General features: G+C 47.0%; 1 protein-coding gene across 13 annotated transcripts in view; it reads left to right on the top strand.

Annotated features, from left to right (window-relative positions):
• The window catches only part of HIC2 (HIC ZBTB transcriptional repressor 2), a 76,953-nt gene that overhangs the window by 22,783 nt on the left and 30,418 nt on the right, over positions 1 to 23,752 (top strand). For 2 of the 13 annotated variants that reach the window (XM_053279322.1, XM_053279329.1), the window contains exon 2: positions 2,261 to 2,309. The exons of the other annotated variants lie outside the window; for them this stretch is intronic. The gene's annotated coding sequence lies outside the window, so the exon portion shown is untranslated. The remainder of the gene's footprint in view (positions 1 to 2,260; positions 2,310 to 23,752) is intronic. 13 annotated transcript variants of the gene reach the window in all.

Genomic DNA, 23,752 nt, shown 5'->3' with positions numbered 1-23,752 from the left:
CATGATTAATCTATGGAATTCTCTGCCACAAGATGTGGTGACAACCAACAACCTGGATGGCTTTAAGAGGGGTTTGGATAACTTCATGGAGGAGAGGTCTATCAACGGCTACTAGAAGAAGGGCTACAGGCCACCTCCAGTCTCAGAGGCAGGATGCTTCTGAGTCCCAGTTGCACGGGAGTAACAGCAGGAGAGAGGGCATGCCCTCAACTCCTGCCTGTAGCGTTCCAGTGGCATCTGGTGGGCCACTGCGTGAAACAGGATGATGGACTAGATGGGCTTCCTTGGGCCTGATCCACCAGGGCGGTTCTTATGTTCCCTGGTATATTTCTAAACGGCAAAATCGCCCATGTGCACAGTGCAGACAGCCTGTGAATTCTTGTGCAGAACGCTTTCTCTGGAGGATTTCTGTCTTCGGAGGGGCTGGAATCGTGGTGCCATGCCTGAAATCCATCCCAGCCTCCTGTCGTCTATGCCCCTGGGGGATGATTGACAGGAATGTATGCGAAGAATTAAGTTTAAAAATCCTCACATTTTTGGACCATGACAAGCAGCTGGTGTGATGCGTTTAGCTTAAATTTTACAGGGAAGCACAGAAATGCAGCACACCACTGAATACACTTTCAGCCAAAGAACCTTTTCACAGATCGCTCTCTGAAATGCAATAGTGACTGGGGGATTTTGATTGTTTCTACAGTAAACAGACAACAATCAGTTAAACCGTCCTGCAGAAACCCTGTTCTGACAAACGGGTTTCGGCACAATTGCTGCATATGCTGACTTTTCATACCTTTGGACTCGGTTGCGGTCTCTTACGTCTCTTTTAGTGTGGTGCTTCATTTTAATCTTTAGAAGGTGTGTTGTACTGGCCTACTCTTTTCAGAAAAGGTTAGCTCTTAACCAGCAATTCTGGTCTGTTCCTGGAACCTGGGAATAGGAGTATGCGTTGTATATGATTTGAATTGTTCTCGGTGGCCTTTTCAGATGATTTTAAGGAGGCGTAAGGAGTTATTTTCAGCTTTTGCAACCCTGAGTCAAACCTGATTCTGATTCCACCTCAAGTGAAATGTATGGAGGATTGAAATTGCTGGGTTTTTTTTTTAGAAAAAGGCTTAATTCCTATAGGAATGCTCATTTTGGTCGTCTTGTAGGTCTTATCTTCAAATCTGGTATCCTCATCTGGATACCAAAAATGGCTGGTATCTTATCCTCAAGTCTGTTCACATTCCAGGGCTATCAGGACAGGGTTTAATCCTGTGCAAATTTCTGCAGGAACCAGTTTTTCAAGCTGCAATGCTTTTAATGAACTGATTGGGTTTGGATTTCCTCTATTCTTACCTCTTCATGCTAATAATTTGCGAGCTCTCCCATCTATCAAGGGATCCCATCCCAACCTTCGGTCCTCAGATCCTGTTGAAGTACAACGCATCCTTTGTGCCCATTATGACCAAAGCCACTGTGGCTGTGAATGCTGTGAATTGTAATCCAACACAGACAGGGGAGATTGTTTTAAATCATTTATTTTCACCACAGTTTAAATCGCCAATGGAAAACGTCAGTTTCGGAGTATGCCCATGTTTAAGTTTTAACTGTTTAAACTTTTCTCTGTTTTAACTGTTTTTAATGTTTTCTGTTTTAATTGTAAACCGCCCTGAGCCATTTCGGAAGGGCGGTATAAAAATCAAACAAACAAACAAACAAACAAATAAATAAGTGGTAGGTAACTCAGTGTATGCAGTAGTCACAAATTCATTTTTAGTATTGGTGATTGTTTGTGATTTAATTGTAACCATTTTTTAAAATGAGGATTTGAAATCTAGTGTATAGCATTTTCTCTTTTAAAAAATCCAATTTCAGTTTTAAAAATCTATTTATTTTAAAATTGATTTTTATCCATACTGGTCCAGCAGCATCTGGGGGCCCATAGAAGAGAACCCCTACCATATTTTGTAGAAAATCAAGATAAGGTAGTATCCTAGGCATGGGTTTCTGGCCCTTTTGAATGCAGCTCGACCTTACTTAGGAATTTTGCAATGCTCAAAAGTCAAAAAGTAATGGCCCTTCTAGCGTGTTAGAAATCTGAAAATGCTTATATTGGTAGTTCCTTCCTTCCTTCCTTCCTATTCCTCCTGAAAAACCACCTTTTCCATGAGGCCCTTGATGCACCCCTGTGCTGTAGGGTTAAAAAGTCTAAGCCTGATATAAAGGGCAGGTCTATCCATCCATGGTCTTGATGGCTCCAAACCGCCTTCATTTTCAGGGACGAGATGCCTCTGGATCCCAGTTCCAGCAAAGCAACAGAGGTTCAGGTAAAGAAAGCTTCCAGGTTTTATTTAAAGACTTAAGTTATGGATGGTAACTGTGTGGCAAAAGATACATCAAAATATAAGCATGAGCAAACTATAACATTCTAAGAAGTGTTTGGGGAATTGGATGATTGAGTGATAAGAATTTGGAGGCAGGATCCAGACTGCTTATAATTGTATTTAAAGTTCAATTTATATGCCACCGTTCATACGTTTATGCCAAGGCAGTTTACAAGGTAAAAATAAATCAATAAAATGCATAAAAATCACATAAAAATTGCCTACAATACAACTTATAAAATACAGAGATGGGGAAATTCCTAAGGGATGACGTTATTCACAACGATTGAAATCAATGAGATAATTTAGTCATGTCTAACTTAGACTATATCCTGCCTGGAGTAAACAATTTATCAGATTTTGATGCAAAAATGCTGTCATTTGCAGTCCACATGTTGCTTTTTAATCGCTTGGAGCTTCAAGAGAAGCAGAATCTTAGCACCTTGCATTCTTTTTAGCATGAACCGGGGGAGAATTGAGATTTTTAGAGCAAGAAATCGTGAGATGATGGTCAGGTTTTTTTCCCTTCTGGTTGCCAAACTTGAAGCACGGATGACAGCTCGGTTTAGGGGAAAAAACCGTTTTGGCCGCAGTTGCAGGAATGAATGCTTTCTTCTTAAAATAAAAAGCTGAGCTGTGCATAGCCTCTGAATTTGCAAGGCTTGCAACTCTACTGGGAAGTTGCAACCTTGCATCTCTCTCAAAATGCAGCATGCGTTTGTCGCATGTTCTCCTTCTCCACTTTCCAATCCGTGGCTGGTGTCCAGGCTGAATTATTTCTGTTGGAAATTAGTAGTCCTTTAGAGTAACTCCTGTGTAGTACTATTTTGATCTGCGTTTTGGCCACTAGATGAAGACCACCAGGAGAGCTCGTCTTGTGGTAAAGGTAAAGTTCCGACGTCGCGTCGGTGTCGATTCGTGGCGACCACAGAGCCCTGTGGCTTTCTTTGGTAGAATACAGGAGGGGTTGACCATTGCCGCCTCCTACGCAATATTTCAGCATCTCCCTCTATTGCTGCTGCCCGATATAGGTGTTCCCCATAGTCTGGGAAATATACCGGCGGGAATTCGAACCAGCAACCTCGGGCTTGCTAATCAAGGCATTGTGGTAGCAAGCATGAATAGTCCCTTTTTGCTAAGCAGGGTCCACCCTGGTGTGCATTTGGATGGGAGACTATATGTGTGAGCACTGTGAGATATTCCCCTTAGTGGTTGGAGCCACTCTGGGAAGAGCAGAAGGTCCCAAGTTCCCTCCCTGGCAGCATCTCCAATATAGGGCTGAGAGAGATTCCTGCCTGCAACCTTGGAGAAGCCGCTGGCAGTCTGTGAAGACAATACTGAGCTAGATGGACCGAGGGTCTGACTTGGTAGAAGGCAGCTTCTGATGTTCACCTGTCTTGCTCCCGCCTGTTAATGCAAGATGATACATCACTGTAAGGCCCAGGGGGTCCAACCCCCTGCCTAATAGTTTGTTCTTCATTTTTTGCACTATCCCCCTGGCACAAAGTGGAGATGACCATTCTCAACGTGCAACGTTGTGCTTTGCCCGGCACCCAGTGGCGAGGGTCCTTCAAAGGAAATGGAGCCCTCTTGAGCCCAGTCCCAGTTGGGAAGGTGTGCACAGAATGCTGGGAAGTGTAGTCCTTCCCGGCACCTTCCCCCATAGACATCTTAAGAGAGCGCTTCGCCCTCTCTATGGTTCTATACTTCACAGAGCATGGGGAAATACCATGTGTGAAACGTGAGCCGCCCAGAGAACAATGTGTTATGGGGCTGCTGTCAAATGATGATGATTTTGGATTTTACATATTGGAATATATACATCACTGCATTTACCTGAATAGAAGACGGCTCTGAATTTAAGACGATCTCCTTAAAACTAGAGGTTACCTAACAGTTCTTATGTGAAGAGCCACCTAATGGCACAGCAGGGAAATGACTTGACTAGCAAGCTCTGAAATTCCATGATTCTGCAACACCCGTTCTAGGACATGAATGTCGATTCTGCACTATGCCCCACACTTTCTGCTGTGTTCTTTTCTTAGCTCTCCCCTGCCTCTAAAAGAGCTGGCGTGGGGGGGAAACTCCCATAACCTCCATGGGCAAAGTACTCTTTAATCTAGAGGTATGCAAATCTTTCCTGAAATGTCATCTCTAATCTCTGAGGCAAGATCCAGAAGGAAGGCATGCCCGGTTGCAATGCACCAGTCAGGCCTTGGCTATCTCCTTTTTTGTCTCTGCCTTTCGCAAGGCAAGAGGAAGGCTGGGCCGAGAGAGATAAAGGAAGGATAGCTCCCTCCTGCAGCTTCGGACTTGCTTGCTTTAACACCCTTCTTGCACAATGGGTTGAAAACTTTGATCATCTTCCGTGGTCGTCTTCTTTGGGGTCCGGCCTCTGTTGCGGAAGCCAAATGGGAGGCCATGAAACCCGCCTTGAGTCACAAACAGCGAGGTGGGTATTGCCCAAACCCTGCTGTGATCTCGCTGATCAAATATGTGGCTCTTTCCCTCCTCCAGGCTGTCTCAGAGATTATCTTCCCCTGGGCTCCAAGCTCACCCGACCTGCCCGGTTCTGTTTTGCAAAAAAGAGCCACCCGTGCAGATCTGAAATATGGAAATGTGCATGCTGGTGGCAGTGTCTGAAGAACCTGGGATGTGCTTATCTAAATGGGGCACCTTGGTTGCCTAGAACCGGGCAGGGAAAGAGGCGTGGACGGTGGTCAGAAGGAAAGAGGTGGGAGTTGGGTAAATAGCCGGGCCATACTCCTGCTGGTTGCCCAAAGGGCCGACAGAAGGCCCATTAGTAATTTTTCTGGTATTTATAGCCTTGTCCTCGGTCAATGGCCTTCCGGAGGCCTTGGTGGGCCCTCTGGCACAGTGGCAAAACAGCAACTGAATTTTTGGAATGGGGAGTTGGCCGAGATAAAGGGCACCCTTCGGTCTTCGCATTTTTTAAGTTTCTGGGCGTTCACCTGGGCAAGGAAGATGGCAAATTGTTTTTACGCTCTCAAACCCACCCACCCACCCTAACCAATTCCTTTCCCCCACAAATGTTTTTGTGACATATGTGCTTTCCTGTGTTCTCATTATGTCCGAAACTTGCGGTCTGATGGAGCTATTCTCGGGTCTTAAGATCCATGGGTCAAAACTCCATGTTTGGGGCTGAAATGCCAGACTATAGATCTTGAATGTGAGGCCAGCGTGGTGTAGTGGTTAGAGTGTTAAACTAGCCACGAAACTCCCTGGGTGACTCTGGGCCAGTCACTTCTCTCTCAGCCTAGCCTACTTCACAGGGTGGTTGTGAGGGTAAACATAACCTTGTACACTGCTCCAGGCCCCTTGGAGGAAGAGCAGGATATAAATCTAATGCATAGATCTTGCAAAAATTGGTGTCTTCCAAATATATCTGCCTTGAGAAGCAAATTCTGACTGTAGCTATAGGGACCGGAGGGAAAGCCAAAGTGCTTTTAACCAACAATCCATAGCAAGTTTGCTTCAACAGAAGCGGAGTCTTGATTCAGAAATTGTGTCCTCCATTTGTTTGTTTAAAATGTTGGTTTATTGCTTCTCTTGGTTGGTGGTCCACCCTTTGCGACTGTTTAGACTGTGAGCACTTTGGAGGCAGGGAACCATCTAATCCACCCCGTTCCCCCAAGTAAACCTCTTTGAGAACTTTTTTTTTCTGGAAAAGAAGCATAGAAAAAGTAAAGATGAAATGCTTTATGCAAACTAGCTAGCAGTAGAACGAGAACCGAAAACCACAGGGCATGCTCCAGTTGAAGTCACGACTAAGCGTCGTTGAAATTGTTGAGTCGTGACTTGACTCGGGACATCGAGTCACAAATTTGACTCGGTTAATTTCACTGAGTCATGACTTGACTTACTCTGGATCTTGCTGCTGACAAAAATACAGTTATAAGAAAGAGAAACCCAGTGCAAGGCAAACACAGCAGTGGGGAAAGAGTGTGCACAGGAACATAGGAGGCTGCCATCTGCTGAGTCAGACCATTGGTCCGTCTAGCTCAGTATTGTCTACCCAGACTGGCAGCGGCTTCTCCAAGGCTGCAGGCAGGGATCGCTCTCAGCCTGATCTTGGAGATGCTGCCAGGGAGGGAACTTGGGACCTTCTGTTCTTCCCAGAGTGGCCTCATCTCCTAAGGGGAATATCTCACCATGCTCACACATCAAGTCTCCCATTCATATGCAACCAGGGCAGACCCTGCTTAGCTAAGGGGACAAGTCATGCTTGCTACCACGAGACCAGCTCTGCTCTCCATGTAATACTGTAATCCTGGCATAATGGAAATTTCAATTAAAAGCCAGTCTAAGCAGATGAGTCTTAAGGACCCATTTTATAAGTGTGGGTCCTGCTGGATCCCTTCAGGATCCAGCAAACGAGTGGTTGGGTTGAGTGTGCCGAATGCTGTCTCAGTGCAGTAGCAAGAGCCGTCATTTTGCCCTGGGATGCGCGTCCGTCTGTTATCTGGTTTCTTTAGCCAGCCGGGCTTTTCTTAAAGGGATCCCTGATGTGTATCATGTTGGTACTTGAGCTACAATCTGTTAACTGCCTCGCTGCAGCCTCGCTCCCGTCCCCTAGGACCATCATTTGAAGCCGAGTGGAGGCGGGCCGGGGAGGAGAGGTGGCATCTGGCCAGGTAGCAGAACAAGGTGGGTTGGTCGGAAGCCAGGTGGCAACCCTTACCAGTCAACGCTATCAAATTCGCCCTGTTGGGAGTGATTTGGATTGCACGATAATATTGGTGGGGTTGGCCAGGAGGTGCAGGCAGCATTTCATCACGACGAGGGTGGTTGCGTAATCGTTTCTCACTGAGAAAGCTTTGACTGCTCTTTTTCCGGCTGGCTTTTACGACTGATGGGGTATTGTGTTAGCCAGGTGTTGTTGTTTTTTTTAAAAAAACTTGCACATTAAATTTTGTACATCGCCTTAAAAACAAAACACTGCTCACTGAGCAAAGAGGCACCTTTTTAAATTGGTAAAAGGTAAAGCATGCCGTCAAGTTGGTGTCGACTCCTGGCGCCCACAGAGCCCTGTGGTTGCCTTGGGTAGAATACAGGACGGGTTGACCATTGCCCCCTCCCGCGCAGTATGAGACGATGCACCTTCCTATATCGCTGCTGCCCGACAGAGGTGTTTCCCATGGTCTGGGAAACACAACAGCGGGGATTCGAGCCAGCAGCCTCTAGTCATTTCCCCGCTGTGCCTTTAGGTGGCTTTTTAAAGTGGTGGTTCTCTTCTATTTAGCAGCGGGGAGAGCAACTGGCCCTATCCATCTCCAACACGGCTTCCCTCCAGTGGCTGTTGCTGGTACCTACCTTATATTTCTTTTTAGGGTGTGAGCCCTTTGGGGACAGGGAGCCATTCTATTTTACTTTTTCCTTATGTAAACTGCTTTGAGCACTTCTGTTGAAAAGTGATATATTCGTATTAGTAGCAGCAGCAGCAGATTTCCCAAGGTCTGATTCTCATTGCAGTGGTACACCTGTATCTGGGCTGTATCGTACAACTGTAGACCTGGATTGTTCCTTAGAGGTCCTCTGTCTTACCCCCTAAAGTTAAAGGACCACTGCATGGAGTGCTCTCAACAAGGAAAATAGCTGAAAGGAGGAGAATCCTACACATGGAAAGGTAGCAGAGGGAGGTTTGTGTGTTTGTGTGTGATGAAGAGAGATCAGTCCCCACCCGTAGAAGTACAGCCCAGATACTATTTATATACTGCTTCTCAACCAAAGTTCTCAAAGTTTTTGACATAGGGGGAAATAAAGAAATAAAGAGGGCTCCCTGTCCCAAAAGGGCTACAGGTTTATGTCTTCAGTGGGAATGGGGCAGATTTGTGTGTGTCTGTCTCAAATGTATGCTGGTCTGGATGGATGTTGCAGATGTGGAAAGACTCTCTCTTGGGTAGGCTCGTGCCTTTGTGGGGGAGATGGTTGGGAGTCGAAGGACGCTGCCAGAGGTTGGACCAACGGGAAAAGCCTGACATAGAAGTGGTTATAAAATGTAGTTAGGAGGAGGGGCACTGAAGGTTGTGCCAGATTCATGTTGCATTCTGCCTTCCGCACATGCCGGATGGGGCCCTAACTCAGTGATAAGGCATCAGCTTAGCATGCCCAAAGTCCCAGGTTCAGCTCCTGCCTGAAGCCCTGGAGTGCTACTGCCAGTCAGAGTTGACAGTACTGAGCTAGACAGACCAGCGGTCTAACTCAGTCTCCAGCAGCTTCCTATTAAGCAGCTGCATTTAATGGGGTGGGGGGTGGGGACAAGGGCTTCCCCCTCCCCCCTGCAACCAGTGTTCTCTCTAAAAAAAAATTGTTATCGGTGTGCAGAGTGAGTTTTGTTCTGGGCGGCAGTATCAAGGCAGGGTGCGTTCACATGTGCATTCAGAGTGGGGCCTTCCTGGTTCAACCTGAGCGGGATCTAAAATGAACTGAGTGGGCATGAAAAAAAATGTGTGGTTGCATGCTCATGCCGTAAAGGGAACGCTGCCTGCAATGACTCTTTCTCCCTGATACTGCTCTGCTCTTCTTTCCTTGTTTTTTTTCTCCAAACTCTCCTCTATTTATTTATTTTATATCTGTGTAAACTGCTTTGGGAACTTGGGTTGAAAAGCGGGATATAAATATTTGTCGATGGCATTAGCCATTCTGTTTGGTGTTCATCATTCTATCAAAGCTACAATGGTGGGTAGAAAAGCACTTTTAAAACTTAGGGGGAGCAAAGCAAGAAATGGACAGGATGGTGTTACCTTCAACCAATGAGACACGCTCTTGTTTCAGGAGAAACGCTCTTGAGAATTATTGGGACCTGTTGCAGTGTTCCCTCTAAGAGGGATTCCCGGATGTTGTTGACTACAACTCCCAGAATCCTCAGCTGCAATGGCATCTGCTTGGGGATTCTGGGAGTTGTAGTCCACAACATTTGGGAATCCCTCTTAGAGGGGTCACTGGCCTCTTGGAGGGAATATCAAAGCAAACCCTCCATTAACTTACAAATGTACCCACACAAAGTAAATTCAAGGAGGAGACTATGGTGTGTATACGGTAGATACTCATTACTGAGTAGTCCAATTAATGGCACAGCGGGGAAGTGACTTGCCTAGCGAGCAAGAGATTGCTAGTTCTGAATCCCCGCTGGTATGTTTCCCAGAATATGGGAGACTCCTATAACAGGCAGCAGCGATCTAGGAAGATGCTGAAAGGCATCATCTCATACTGCGCGGGAGGAGGCAATGGTCAACCCCTCCTGTATTCTACCAAAGACAGCCACAGGGCTCTCTGGGCGCCAGTAGTCGACACCGACTCGACGGCACAACTCTACTTTACTAATCACTGACGAGTTGGCAGTTGGTTTGTAGACCTAATGCCCTAATGAGAAGCCGCCTTGTGTGAGGTGCCTCATATGTGGTCCTTTTGACTTCTGTTTTTCTGCTGTAGGAATCAGTATTCTCACTAATTTTTTTCATCTGTGTGCAGAATGGGTTTTGTTCTGGGCAAGAGTATCAAGGCAATGTGTGCGCATGTGCAGTCATTCCTGATTCAACCTGAGCGGGATCTAAAATTAACTGAGCGGACATCCAAAAACCTGCGAGCAGGCGCATGTGTGTACGCCTTAGAGGGAGCCTTGGTAGGAACTAAAATGACGGCAGTGTGTGTTGTCTCCTCTGCAGATATTGTTTCATATTTTGCAGGATCTCAATAAAGCCGACATAAGCAAGCAGCGTAGAACAAGCAGGCTTTCAGGTGTCTTAATGCTCTTAATGCTCTGATCGGTGCTTTTAACAGTCACGCAGGAAAGGCAAAACTTCGGCTGCTTGGTCCAGTTTTGCTGGATTCTTGCAGTGTGTGGTTGGGCACGGCCCTTCTTCTTGCTTTGTCTGCAAAAAAAAAAAAGTTGGTTAAAGAACCCATCGTGTGTTGATCTTGTTGGTCGGAGAGGATTGCATCAAGGGAAAAGGTGACCCATAGACTTGGTAGGTGTAGAGAGGAAGGGAAGTTAAAAGAGAGAGAGAAATGGACCCAGCTCATGATGGATGTGTGTCTGTGTTTGGCAAAAGACTCTGCAGAAAGCTGGAAAGTATTTCCTGAGTGTCAGCAGTTAAAAAAATAAAATAAAAATGCTACGTTGATTATATGGGAGGGGATGAATCCATTTACTGTTTACTGACCTAATAAAGACATACCCAGATTTGAGGGTGATGGAATTGTTCGAGAGGCACACAATTTTCCTAGCTTCGACTATTGTTGCCTCTTTATCAATACCCACCTCTCTCTCATTTGAAGAACTCTGGCTGCGATGTTGCTTTTCCAGATGGTAAACAAAGAAGAAAACTGGCTAAACGGAAATTACTGTCCAACTTGTTCTTCAAGTGTCTGAGGGTAGCTTTTCAGCCTTTCATATCAAGGAGGTTTTACTGCTATATTTGATGGATCTTCTGATGTAACCTTTGCTGGAACAAAATTTTGAAAAATTTAACACATGTGGGTTTTCTTTGGGAATAATTTCCAGAGTATCTTCATGGAATTTTCTTCATGAATCCCCACCACCACTCTGGGTTTTGCACAAACTGTGCAAACTTTCCTGAACATTGTAATCTGCCTGTCCATTGTTTGACCTACAGTATTATATATTTCATTTTGTTTTTTAAAAAAACAACCTTCCAAGGTTTGGGAAGTAGATGGAGGAAGGGCCGGACGTAACAGTGTTAAGAGATTCTGATCATTGGGTTACTTGACTTGGGAAGTAGCAGCCACGTATTGGCATCGTGGGGAAGTAACCTGGCTAGAGAGCAAGAGGTTGCCGGTTCGAATCCCTGCTGGTAGGTTTCCCAGAATATGGGAAACTCCTATGATCGCCACCGACTCGACGGCACAACCGACATGGGAAGTGGTACGGTTGCTCAGGCATAGAGCATCTGCTTTGTACGTCGATTCAATGCCAGGGTTCGATCCCTGGCATCTCCATGTAAGGCTGAGAAGGACTCCTGTGCGAAATCCGGGAGAGCTGCTCCCAGTCAGAGTAGACGATATTGAGCTAGATGGTCCAAGGTTCTGGGGAAGAGCCATAGCTAAATGGAAGTGCATCTCTTTGCATGCAGATGGTCCCAAGTTCAACTACCCAAATGTCCAGTTTAGGTTGGGAAAGACTCTTGCCTGGAACCTGAAGGACCAAGGGTCTGACTCCGTAGAAGGTCTGACTCCGTAGAAGGCATCCCTATGTACTAAAATACAGAAATGAACCAGAGTGATCAATCTGTGTTTAATTTGGGGAGTAGAGGGAGGAGGATGGCGGCGTGGGGAAGACTCTGACTCCATTGTGAAGGGAGAGTGTTGGGTTTGGGGCGTCTTGAACTCTATGAGTTGCTTTGTGTCCCGTTCCGGTTTGAAGAGAAATAGTCTGTGACTTCCCAAAATTCCAGAGAGTGCAAATTGAACATTAAGTGAGAAAGGTCTCCTTCCTGAACACCACTTTTTAAATTATTTAATTTGAATTTTTTTTGGTAATGTGCAAAATACACCATCCGACACAGGCATGCGGCAAGAAAGTTAGAATGTTGAAAGGAAGGATAAAGTTGGAAGAAAATACAGAAAAGGGGGAGAACACGCCCATGCTCATATCCTGGAATCACATACAACAGCTAGTATATCAAACTGTTGGCAAAGTTAGTGAAAAGCAAAGCAATTTGTACAAACAGAGTGAGTGGAATCGGACGCAGCCAGATGTGTGTCTTCAGGGTCCACTTAAGAAACAAAGAAGCCAGGTTGCCAAATATATATAGGTTTCCACTTTCCCAAGGAAACCAAACCTTGATGTGTGTGCACCTCCTTAAAAACTAAAAAAAACCCAAAAAAACCAACCTCGTTAAGCAAGTGGTTAAGCAGCAGAGTTCGAAATCGGGAAACGTTTACTTAATCATCAGTTCACTAGCTGACCTTAGCCAAGACTTTTCTCTTGACCTCAGTCTTCCCTATCTGTAGTATGGAGATCATTTCGACTTGCCTACGGAGTTGTTGTAAGGGTCGTGCTGAGATTCTTGATGGGCAGCCCTTTGAACATTCTAAAGCACAATCTTCTTCTACTAATAATATTTATATACAGCTTTTCAACAAAAGTTTGCAAAGTGGTTTATGTAGAAAAATAATAAATAAGATGACTTCCTGTCTCAAAAGCCTCACAATCTAAAAAGAAACGTAAGACAGATGCCAGCAACAGCCACTGGAGGGATGCTGTGCTGGGGTTGGAGAGGGCCAGTTGCTCTCCTCCTGCTAAATATAAAAGAATTGCCACTTTGAAAGGTGCCTCTTTGCTCAGTTAGCATGTAAATGCTAAATAATGTGCCCTAAGTTCTGGCTAGCCTCAGATTCTTAGCTGGTGGCTCCTTAGAATCTCCTTTGAATGACTGCTTTCATTGTAAACCACAAGGTCCCTTGAACTAACCAGAATCATAGAGTTCTATCTTGTTCTAGGCCAAGCCAGGGTCTCCACTGAGACAAGGATCTGGGAGGGATGCAGACCGTGGACCGTTCCAAAGGCAAAGGGGTCAGCACCTTGGATAGCTCCAAGCAGAAACCCCACATGTTGGATCTAGCAACATAAGAGGGATGTTGCTCCAGCAGCTGCTTGGAGCAGACTGCTGTTCTTTTATAGCTGCTGCCCAAGTAGAGTGAATTGGTCCTACCCTTCTCTAGAGAAGACTGTTTCTTAAAGGAGCCTTGCCCAGCTTTCTAAACTTTGGTTCGAAGTGGCACTGGAGGACTTGTGCTAGAGCTGGACGGATCAGATTAGTGGTTAGAGTGCTGGACTAGGACCGGGGAGACCCGGGTTCAAATCCCCATTCAGCCATGAGACTTGCTGGGTGACTCTGGGCCAGTCACTTCTCTCTCAGCCTAACCTACTTCACAGGGTTGTTGTGAGGAGGAACTTAAGTATATAGTACACTGCTCTGGGCTCCTTGGAGGAAGAGCGGGATATAAAATGTAAATAAATAAATAATAAATTTGCCATTGAGCGTGCGAATGGTAAGAAGCCCGCTCCTCCTGCTCAGACAGGGTATTTATTTATTTATTTATTTCTACAATTAGATCCCAGTCTCCTTCCAGGAGCCCAGAGTAGCATACATGGTTATGTCTCTCCCCACAACAACCCTGTGAGGTAGGTTAGGCTGGGAGGGAAGTGACTGGCTCAGAGTCGCCCAGTGAGTTTCATGGATGAGTGGGGATTTGAACTTGGATCTTCCTGCTCTACGCTCAAGATGTGATGTCGAGTCGGTGTCGACTCGTGGTGAACACAGAGCCCTGTGATTGTCTTTGGTAGAATACAGGAGGGGTTGACCATTGCCTCCTCCCGCGCAGTATGAGATGATGCCTTTCAGCATCTTCCTCTATCGCTGCTGCCCGATATAAGTGTTTCCCATAGTCTGGGAAACATACCAGTGGGGATTCGAACCAGCAACCTCTGGCTTGCTAGTCAAGTCGTTTCCCCACTGCACCATTAGGTAGCTCCTGCTTGTCAAAATTAGAAGCAGAAAGGAGACCTCTAGGGAGGCGATCTGTGTGGTGCTAGGTGTCCTGCTCGCCAGAGGGCTGGGGGTACTCCCCTCTGGATTTGTAGAAAACTGGACAATTGGTCCCCCAATTTATTTATTTATTTACTTTTATAAATAAAAATGCCCTTCCTAAAGTGGCGCAGGGCAGTTTACGCTACAATCAGAAATGCACAACGCTTCAAATCAGAAACCAATTAAAAGCGGGTTTTAAATGACAATTAAATCCAAATATCCTTAAAAAAACAGGCAAAAGAAGATGGTTCTTTTTAGGCCACAAGCCCACCCAAGTCCCGCACTGGGATCTCATTTCAGCGTGCAGCTTCCGAGGCATGCTTATAGCCGTGATCTTTCTAAGCCTGCTTGAAGGGAACGAAGAAGAGCCTAGCTTTCCTTTAAAACTTGTCCAACGTTGTTGGCTGGCTTTGCAAGAGGACTTGGCCAACTGCAAAAACAACCTGCGTTGGAACCCGTGAGCTGCACCAGGGTCTGAGATTAGCATCTAGTGCTGTGTTTCCTCACCTCCTCTCTCCTTCCCTCGGTCCCCCAATATTCCCCCCAAGTCCAGGTGTCTAAATGCGGCGGCGGCGGGACCGAAATGAACTAGCACAAGCATTTCTGCTTCCTCCTTCTCCCTTCTCCCCTGCATGTCTCTGTGGCTCTGTTGCTCTTCTGCAAGGCCCTGGCTAGGGGTGTGGGTATCTGAGATGTGGAAAGCACTCCCACCCCTGGTGCCGTTCTTGCTGACTCTGGAGAATCTTCTGCCACCACCACCCCCTTGCAAGGGTGCGGAGGGGAGAGAAAAGGTGTTGCAACTCCTGGGAAATGAGGTTGTGTCTCATCTCTTGCAGCTGCAACCCTCTCCTTCCACCGCCCTCCCCAAATGTGGTTGGTATGGCTGTGGCTGGTATGTCTGAGCCGTATCCCTTCCAAACCAGTTTTCTGAGTCGATTGGAATGGGCAGCCGAGACAGCTGTGCAGTCAGGCAAAGACGTGCACGCCTTCTTTGTAAGGTGGTCTGAACGGCCTGCATTTTTCACCTGGTGTGTCTGTGTCTTGCGTTCCCTCCGATAAACCGCTGGTGTGTTGACGCTTGAGCCGAGAAGCAAAAAAAAAAAAAGGTTCATCTAGGGTCTAGGGCCCACCGATTTTGGTCCTCAGCACCATCTTGGGGGCAGTGTGCCGAAACGAAACAAGGGAGGAAATGCCGTCTTACAGAAAGACCGATACAAGCTTATAGCTTACATTGACATCCATTTACAATATTACGGATACACGAAATCAATACTCGGAGACCAACGCGTCCCCAGGGGATCAAATTACAGATTTAACCATCTGACGCCTAACGGAGCAGGGCCTGGAGCAAATTTTTGCAACATTAATAGGAATGTCCATGTTGGAGTCCAAAAGAAGAGGAGAGGGTATACAATTTGTCTGAGCTGCCTGGAAACCTCTTTAAAATTGGGCTTATTAAAAACACACACATGTCTCTGTAAAACTGGAAGTATAATAGCACATGGTCCAAAGTTTCAACCTCTCCCATCTGGCAGGGACAAATCTGTTCTGCATAAGGAATTTGGAGGTCTCTTCCCCCAGTACAACCGATGGCAGCACAAAACATTCGTTTGAGCCAGAAATTGATCTTATTTAACCAGGTTTATGCCTCTAATGAGACTGACCCCGACTCCTTACAGAGAACAGCGTTGGGGACATGGTGTGATACCCCGAAGGTGGTTTTCAAAAACCTTGACTGGATCACCTGCAAGGGGCGAAAATCCTCGTAAACGCAGGACTGAACCATACAACAGTTGGGAAGTTTAGGGAGGAGAGCTGGCCTTGCCGTAACAAGCATGAATCGTTCCCTTTTGTTAACCAGGGTTTGCTCTGGTTTGCGTTTGAATAGGAGACAACATGTATTAGTACTGTAAGATATTCCTCTTAGGGGGTGAGGCCTAGATGAACAAAAAGGTCTTTGCCTGGCATCTAAAAGAACAAAAGTGATGAAGCCAGGTGAACCTCACTGGGGAGGCTATTCCATAAACAGGGTGCAACACAATTTATTGTTGTTATTTTCAATAGCTTGCAAAAACCTGTGCATTAAAATATTACTGTAAAAGGTGATGCCTTCTTTTGGGGGGCACAAAAAAGAAAATCTTCTCTAAAAAATTTTTTGTCTTCCATAGTTCTCACAGTTTTTGTGTGTGCGTGTGTATGTCTGATGGTACTGCAAAGTGTGTGTGTGTGTGTGTATGTGTGTGTGTGTGTGTGTGTGTAAGAGAGAGAGAGAGAGACTGGTGTTAGGAATGCTCTCATATTCTCGGTGGAGTTGATGAATGCATACTGATTTCTCAGTGGGAGGGTCCCCCTCTCTTCTCTTTTGTCAAACATTTCGTGACGCTTGCTATTTATACTCCAAATCCAATACCTTTCCTCAGTCACCAGTGCCCTCCAGGGACAGGGAACTGATTAAAGAGAGGCCTGTGTGAAATAAACCTGGGTTAGCCTTGAGCAGGTTTTGCCAGTGTTACTGCCTCTACATGACTGACCAGGTTTCCTCGTATGTAATTATTGGGTGGATGGCAGTAGGTGAGGTAAACCAGTCTCTTACAACTGCCAGTGGAAACTTCCTTGGTGCTTTCAGTAGCCTGCTGTTGGTTGCCAGACGAGGTCTGTATGTGTGTGCACACGCACATGTGTGCGCATATGCGCAAAGTCCCAGGAAGATGGATGTCGGATAATCAGCTGCTATGTTTGGGATTATTGTCAGTTTAGAGTGGGATATCAATGGTGCTCGTTCCCTTTGTAGTTGTCTTGAAACGTTCCAGTGTAAACATGTCATGGCTCATTTTTGTGTCACTGGAGAATTATTGAAGCTGGAATTTTGGGTTGAAAGCTTGACATGTGCAGGTGTACTTTAAAAAAGTTTTTCTTAGATAAGAACATAAGATTAGCCCTGCTAGATCAGGCCCAAGGCGCATCTAGTCCAGAATCATAGGAACATAGGAAGCTGCCGTATACTGAGTCAGACCACTGGTCCATCTAGCTCGGTATTGTCTACGCAGACTGGCAGCGGCTTCTCCAAGGCTGCAGGCAGGAGTCTCTCTCAGCCCGATCTTGGAGATGCTGCCAGGCAGGGAACTCGGAACCTTCTGCTCTTCCCAGAGCAGCTCCATCCCCTTAAAGGGAATCTCTTCCAGTGCTCACACTTCTAGTCTCCCTTTCATATGCAACCAGGATGGACCCTGCTTAGCTAAGGGGACAAGCCATGCTGGCTACCACAAGACCAGCTCCTATCCCGTTTCATACAGCGGCCCACCAGATGCCTCTGAGAAGCCCACAGGCAGGTGTTGAGGGCATGCCCTCTCTCCTGCCATTGCTCCCCTGCAACTGGTATTGAGAGGCATCGTGCCTTTGAGACTGGAGGTGGCCTATAGCCCATTTGTGAAGGAACCACTACGCTATGCTAGCTGCGCTATATCTGAAGATCTCCCACATAGGAGGATGAGTGAATTCACTCTCGGTTGCTCCTGGACTAGAGCCGGTGGGCTGAAATTACAAGGAAGCAGATTTAGGTTTGAGATTAGGAAGCATTTCTAGTCCACTGTTTGGCCGTGGAATCGTCTGTCTCATGCAGTGATAGGCTCTCCTTTGCTGGAGGTTTTGAAACAACGGCTGGAAAGAACTCTTGGGATGCTGCTGCAGTTTCTTGCACTGAACGAGAGTATTAAATTTTTCTCTTCATTCTCTCTCTCTCTTTTTCTTTTACTGTACGTTCCTTGGGGGTCCTTCCCATTTTGCCTGTGTCACTATCCCCGTGAAGCACAGACGGAGCAGTCGACCTCAGGCCATCTTGACCGCATTCATGCGTAGCAGGGAACTGGCAGTTTCCTGGCCGAGTCACGTGAGCAGGCTCTACTTCCGCTCTCGTATGACATGGCCAAGATTTGGCGTGTCGTACAAATCCAACTTGCTTGGCATATTCCACCCTACTTGCAGTATGGTACCCAACACCGAAAGATTTGTAACGAGGGATAGATGTCGGGATCTGTACCGCAAGTCGGGTGGAATATGCCGGGATAGGGTGTGTCGTACGAATCCACCCATCTCAACCTATCCTTCTCAAGTCCGGAAGGAGATGGCGTGCATACCGTTGGCGCTCTGGCGGCTGGGCCAGACCGTTGGTTCTGTGATACATGTGAGCCCAGCCCTGGTGAGATCCGAGCTGGGGAACTCTGGATTCACAGCTCAGTTACTTTGCTACTCCACTTATAAACAATATTTATGATAACGCATGCAGCTTTTCACTGGCTTTACATTGATCTGAAATGCTTTTCTTGGCAGAAAAACTGATGGAAATTACCACCAGGTTGTTGTTTACAAAAAAAAAAAGAATTGTGTGCGTTTCCATTTTGCAGAGGTTGAAGCAGTTGTGTAGGGGGCACAGTTCTTGCTATCAGTTTCTGGATTTTCCTGAGGGTTTCTTGCATTTAGCAGTGAATATTAAGGAACAGATACTGGCCTGTAACATTGGGTTTCCAAAATCTGACATTTCCCAAAGGATTTCTTTCCTCTGTTTTGCAAAAATTGCCATTGGCAGACCTGTTTTGGTGTCTTGCTTTCACTCTTTCTTTGAACTCACGGGACTCATATAATAGTGACATAATCAAACCGGGCTCTCATTGTGCGCGGCTGGATTCTGTGTGGTCGCCTTTTGTTAGGGTGGTCTATCGTTTCTGAGAGCCCCCCTCCCCCCCGCCCTCAAAATCAGAAAAGAAGCTAATGATGTTATACCCTGACGTTACTCTAATGATCCTGCTACTTATACCGGCTAACCAGAAACTCGGTATGTGTTTCACTTTGATTTCCCTCTTCCTTAGCATCTTAACAGAACTTGTTTTAAGGTGCTTCCAGATACAAAGCGTGCCGTTCTGTGAAACTAATGGGATAAATGTGTCGTTCTAAAAGAACACTTGTGCAGTTCAAAAATTCAAGTCGTGCAAAAGTTGTTTGGCACTAGATGTTGCTGAACTACAACTCCCATCATTCCCAGCCACCATGAATTGTACCCCTCCTGCTAACTGAGCAAGGAGGCACCTTTTAAAAGTGGTGATTCTCTTTATTTAGCAGGGGGAGAACAACTGGCCCTATCCACCCCCAGCACAGCATCCCTCCAGTGGCTATTGCGGGTGTCAGTTTCATTTCATGTTTATTTTTGAGATCATGAGCCCTTCTGGGACAGGGAGACTTGTTTGTTTGTTTTGTTCGTTGCAATGTAAACTGCTTTGGGAACTTTTGTTGAAAGCGGTATATAAATATTTGTCGTCCTGTTTGTTGCTGGGAGTGATGGGAGAGGAGAGCTAGCCTTGTGGTAGCAAGCATGACTTGTCCCCTGAGTTAAGCATGGTCCACCCTGGTTGCATAGGAATGGGAGACTAGAAGTGTGAGCAAGACTGGAAGAGATTCCCCTCCGGGGATGGAGCTGCTCTGGGAAGAGCAGAAAGTTCCAAGTTCCTTCCCTGGCTTCTCCAAGATAGGCTGAGAGAGATTCCTGCCTGCAAGCTTGGAGAAGCCGCTGCCAGTCTGTGAAGACAATACTGAGCTAGATAGACCAATGGTCTGACTCAGTATATGGCAGCTAACTATGTTCCTATGAGTTCCAGCACCATCTGGGAACTATGTTCCTATGAGTTTAGCACCATCTGGGAGCACCACTGGTTGGGGAACCCTGTGTTTGATGATGCAAAAAGCACCACATCACCTGCAGGGAAGCCATGGCAGGAGACAAGTGATACCTTCATCTGGCCGTGGGCTTCCCAGCTGCATCTGGTAGGCCACTGTGGGGGAACAGGATGCTAAACGGGTTTGGCCTCGGGCCTGATCCATCAGGGCAGTCCTTAAAGTGATGAATGACCATGAGAAAAGCCAAGTGAGTAATCCAGAGCTCCGTTGGAACCCCGGTCAAGCATCCCCATCTCTGTTCCCCCTACAAAAAATGCTTCCTACAGACTCCTCTGCCAGTTCCCAGCCTTACCCGATGAATACAACCCTCTTCTGCAACAGTGCTATCAAATTCCCAGTTCTGTGGGGTTTCTCCCACTCTGTGTAGGCTCTATGTGGTCGCGAAGAGTCGACACTGACGTGATGAGGCTTAATCAATCAGTCGGTCATGTAGGCTTCTAACTATCCGGGAATATGACTCTGGGCAGCAAAGTCTGTGCATGCAGGCCAGGAAACTGCAGAGTTGCGTGTTGTAGTGGCGCATGCTCCACGCATGAATTTCACGAACATACCGCATGGGGTAGAAGTCTACATGGGGATGGCCGTAGCTCAGTGGAAGAGCATCTGCTTTGCATTTAGAAGATCCCGGGTTCAGGCCCTGGCAGCAGATCCTGGTAGGGCTGGGAAAGACCTGAAATCCTGGAGAGCGGCTGCCAGTCAGTGTAGACAGTCCTGGACTAGATGGACCAAAGAACGGACTCGGTATAAAGCAACTTGCTACGTACCGTGGTGTATTTCCAGCTTTTCCATGTAAAAAGCCCTTCATTTTGATGCATGGGCGGCTTTTTGTCTCTAATTTTTGTCCAGTTTTCTCTCTCTCCATATGTGTGTTTGTTTTTAGGTTTTAAGTAATACTAGCTGTCCCGGGCACAGAGCATCTGCGCTTCTAGTTCTCCCTCATTCTCGGTCTTCCCCCCTCCTCTTCCCTCTCCCCCCCTCATTGTTCTCTGGCCTGTCCATTGGCCTTATGTTCCCCACTGCCGCTGCTTTCCTCTCCCCTTCCCCTCACTCAAACTCTCGCGAGAGCTGCCACACATGAGATTAGCAATGGGTACGTCTAAGAGACTTATATAGATAGATAGATAGATTCTAAGCCAGGGCTCTACAACTTGGGCCCATCCTGCAGGTGCTGGACTACAACTCCCAACATCCCTGACTATTGGCCACCGTGGCTGGGGGTGATAGGAGTTGTAGTCCCCATACAGCTGGAGGGCCAAAGCTGTGCATCCCTGGTCTCAATGGAATGGGAGTCTTTGGAAATGGACAGGCAGGCAGTCTTTGGAAAGCGCTTCACAATAGACCATATGGGAGCCCTAAACTATTAAGGGCCTATTTTATTATTCAGAAGGCGGAAAATGTGGTTTGATATTCAATTGATAGATGCCGTGAACAGGAGCCGCAAACCAGCCGCGCTTGAGCGGCGGGATTTGGATGTGCTTTCTTTGGAATATAACCACTTAATGAGCTGGCTTCGTTTCACAGAATGCGTCCCTGCTTGCTGGTTCCAAGCTGAGAAATATCCTCCTCTGCTCTTAGGTACTTGCTGGCTTTTACCCGGTTCTCACCCCCTCAGTCTTGGAAATCCTCTGCTCCACCCTCCCGTCTCCAGTGAGGTCTTCATCCAAATACACATTTTGCTTTAGCTGATGCTTGCATTTGGCAGGAACTCTAGATCGCTCGATGGGAGTGCACTCACTACGGGGATCTCTAGACTGCTGCAGAGGAATCAGGTTAAGAGGAATGAACTGCAGGGATCTCTAGGAGCGATTCTAGATCGCTACGGGGATCTCTAGATGCCTGCGATTGCTCAACGATCACTTGATGGGAGTGCACTCACCACGGGGATCTCTAGACTGCTGCGGAGGAATCAAGTTAAAAGGAACAAAGTACGGGGATCTCTGGATTCTAGATCACCACGGGGGCAATCTCTGGATTCTAGATCACCACGGGGGCAATCTCTGGATTCTAGATCACCACGGGGGGCAATCTCTGGATTCTAGATCACCACGGGGGGCAATCTCTGGATTCTAGATCACCACAGGGGGGGCAATCTCTGGATTCTAGATCACCACAGGGGGGGCAATCTCTGGATTCTAGATCACCACAGGGGGGGCAATCTCTGGATTCTAGATCACCACAGGGGGGGCAATCTCTGGATTCTAGATCACCACAGGGGGGGCAATCTCTGGATTCTAGATCACCACAGGGGGGGCAATCTCTGGATTCTAGATCACCACAGGGGGGGCAATCTCTGGATTCTAGATCACCACAGGGGGGGCAATCTCTGGATTCTAGATCACCACAGGGGGGGCAATCTCTGGATTCTAGATCACCACAGGGGGGCACTCTCTGGATTCTAGATCACCACAGGGGGGCACTCTCTGGATTCTAGATCACCACAGGGGGGCACTCTCTGGATTCTAGATCACCACAGGGGGGCAATCTCTGGATTCTAGATCACCATGGGGTGGGAAATCTCTGGATTGTAGATCACCACAGGGGGGCAATCTCTGGATTCCCACAGTTGCTCAGCGATCGCTTGATGGGAGTGCATTCACCACGGGCATCTCTAGACTGCTGCAGAGGAATCAAGTTAAGATGTGCAATGCCACCCTGTTTCAGCTTCACAACATTTGGGGTGGAGTGAATGGGCAGCTCTACTTGACGGCTGTTGGTGTGCGGGCTGGAGGAGGATGACGAGGCCATGGTGTCGGCTCGGGCTCACCTTCTCATTGAGGCTGGAAGTCCTGGTGGCAGCTTCTGGGGCATCTGAGGTTGTAGAGGGCTTGGTTGACTCCCCCATCCAAGATGGCCCTGCCACTGCTGCCGCCACTGCTGCTGCCACTCTTCTTCCTTCAGGCTCTGAAGCTAGAGAGAGGCCCGCCCATATCCAGCCCGCACTCCACTTCTCACTAGCCTTCCTTCCTTCCTCTTCTAACCCTAACCTAGGAGGAGGAGGAGGAAGAGATGGAAGTCTGCTACCTCTTGCCTCCTTTCTGTCATGGAAAAAGTGCGAGAGAGCCAGATCTGGCAAGATCAGAGCGAGAGCCAGATCAGAGTGGCAAGAGTGAACAACTTCTAATTCTCCACCCGCGACTTCTCTGCTGCATGGTTGAGACTGATCCACCATCAGGCTTGACAGCAGCAGGGGAAAAACAGGGTGTCCAGCTTTGGTTCAGGAAGCAAAATACCAAATTCAGGAGCCTAATAATAATAATAATAATAATAATAGGTATCCAAGCTTGGTTCAGCAACCAAACCTCTATTATAACATGGCTTATTGTGGGAATTTAAGTTGTGAGTTAATTCCGCGCGCACACACACACACACACACACACACACACACACACACACACGCATACCCAAACAAACTCCTGAAAAGATAATATATAATAGGTTTTGGTAAGATCAACGTACAGGCATTTCACAGGGTTGTTGTGAGGAGAAACTTCAGTATGTAGTACACCGCTCTAGGCTCCTCGGAGGAAGAGCAGGATATAAAATGTTGTTAATAATAATAATAATAAATTCCGAATGGTGCAAATAGAGCCTCATCCTTCCCTGGTCGCCCCTTCTGCGTATTTGGCAGGCAGAGGTGGTTCAGAATCTGTTGCAGGGTTTTTTTTGTGTCTGTGTTTAAAGTAATTTATCATATGGTTCCAATACCCTTTTGGAATCTCTTGCTCTCTGTTGTTGGGGATGGATTGTATTTGAAGCCAGAAATGTTTAGCAGACTTGATTGGGGACAGGGTGGTGGTGTTTGCATCTGGGACTCGGGCCATTTCAGCTAAACTGGGTTTCGACATGCTTGCTTTGCCAACAGTCTCTGTTTGCTGAGTCTTTTAAAGATCTGGGCCTTAATTTACGTTGGGTTGGGCCCAAAAGCATGCAGAAGGAGAGACTTTTCAGCCCACCCTATGCGCCTTTTACCCCGGCAAGGGCGTTTGGGGAACCTGTTGAGCTAGAAATGTGCTTGAATGGGGATGACATATTGTCTCTGGGTGGCTGCTCAAATCTGGCTAGCGAGACAAAGGCAACTTTGAGGCAGAG

This window comes from Hemicordylus capensis, chromosome 15, assembly GCF_027244095.1.
Source record: "Hemicordylus capensis ecotype Gifberg chromosome 15, rHemCap1.1.pri, whole genome shotgun sequence".
Lineage (NCBI taxonomy): Eukaryota > Metazoa > Chordata > Lepidosauria > Squamata > Cordylidae > Hemicordylus > Hemicordylus capensis.
The sequence above is the reverse complement of the archived record's forward strand: the minus strand, read 5'-3'. Positions and strand labels throughout refer to the sequence as shown.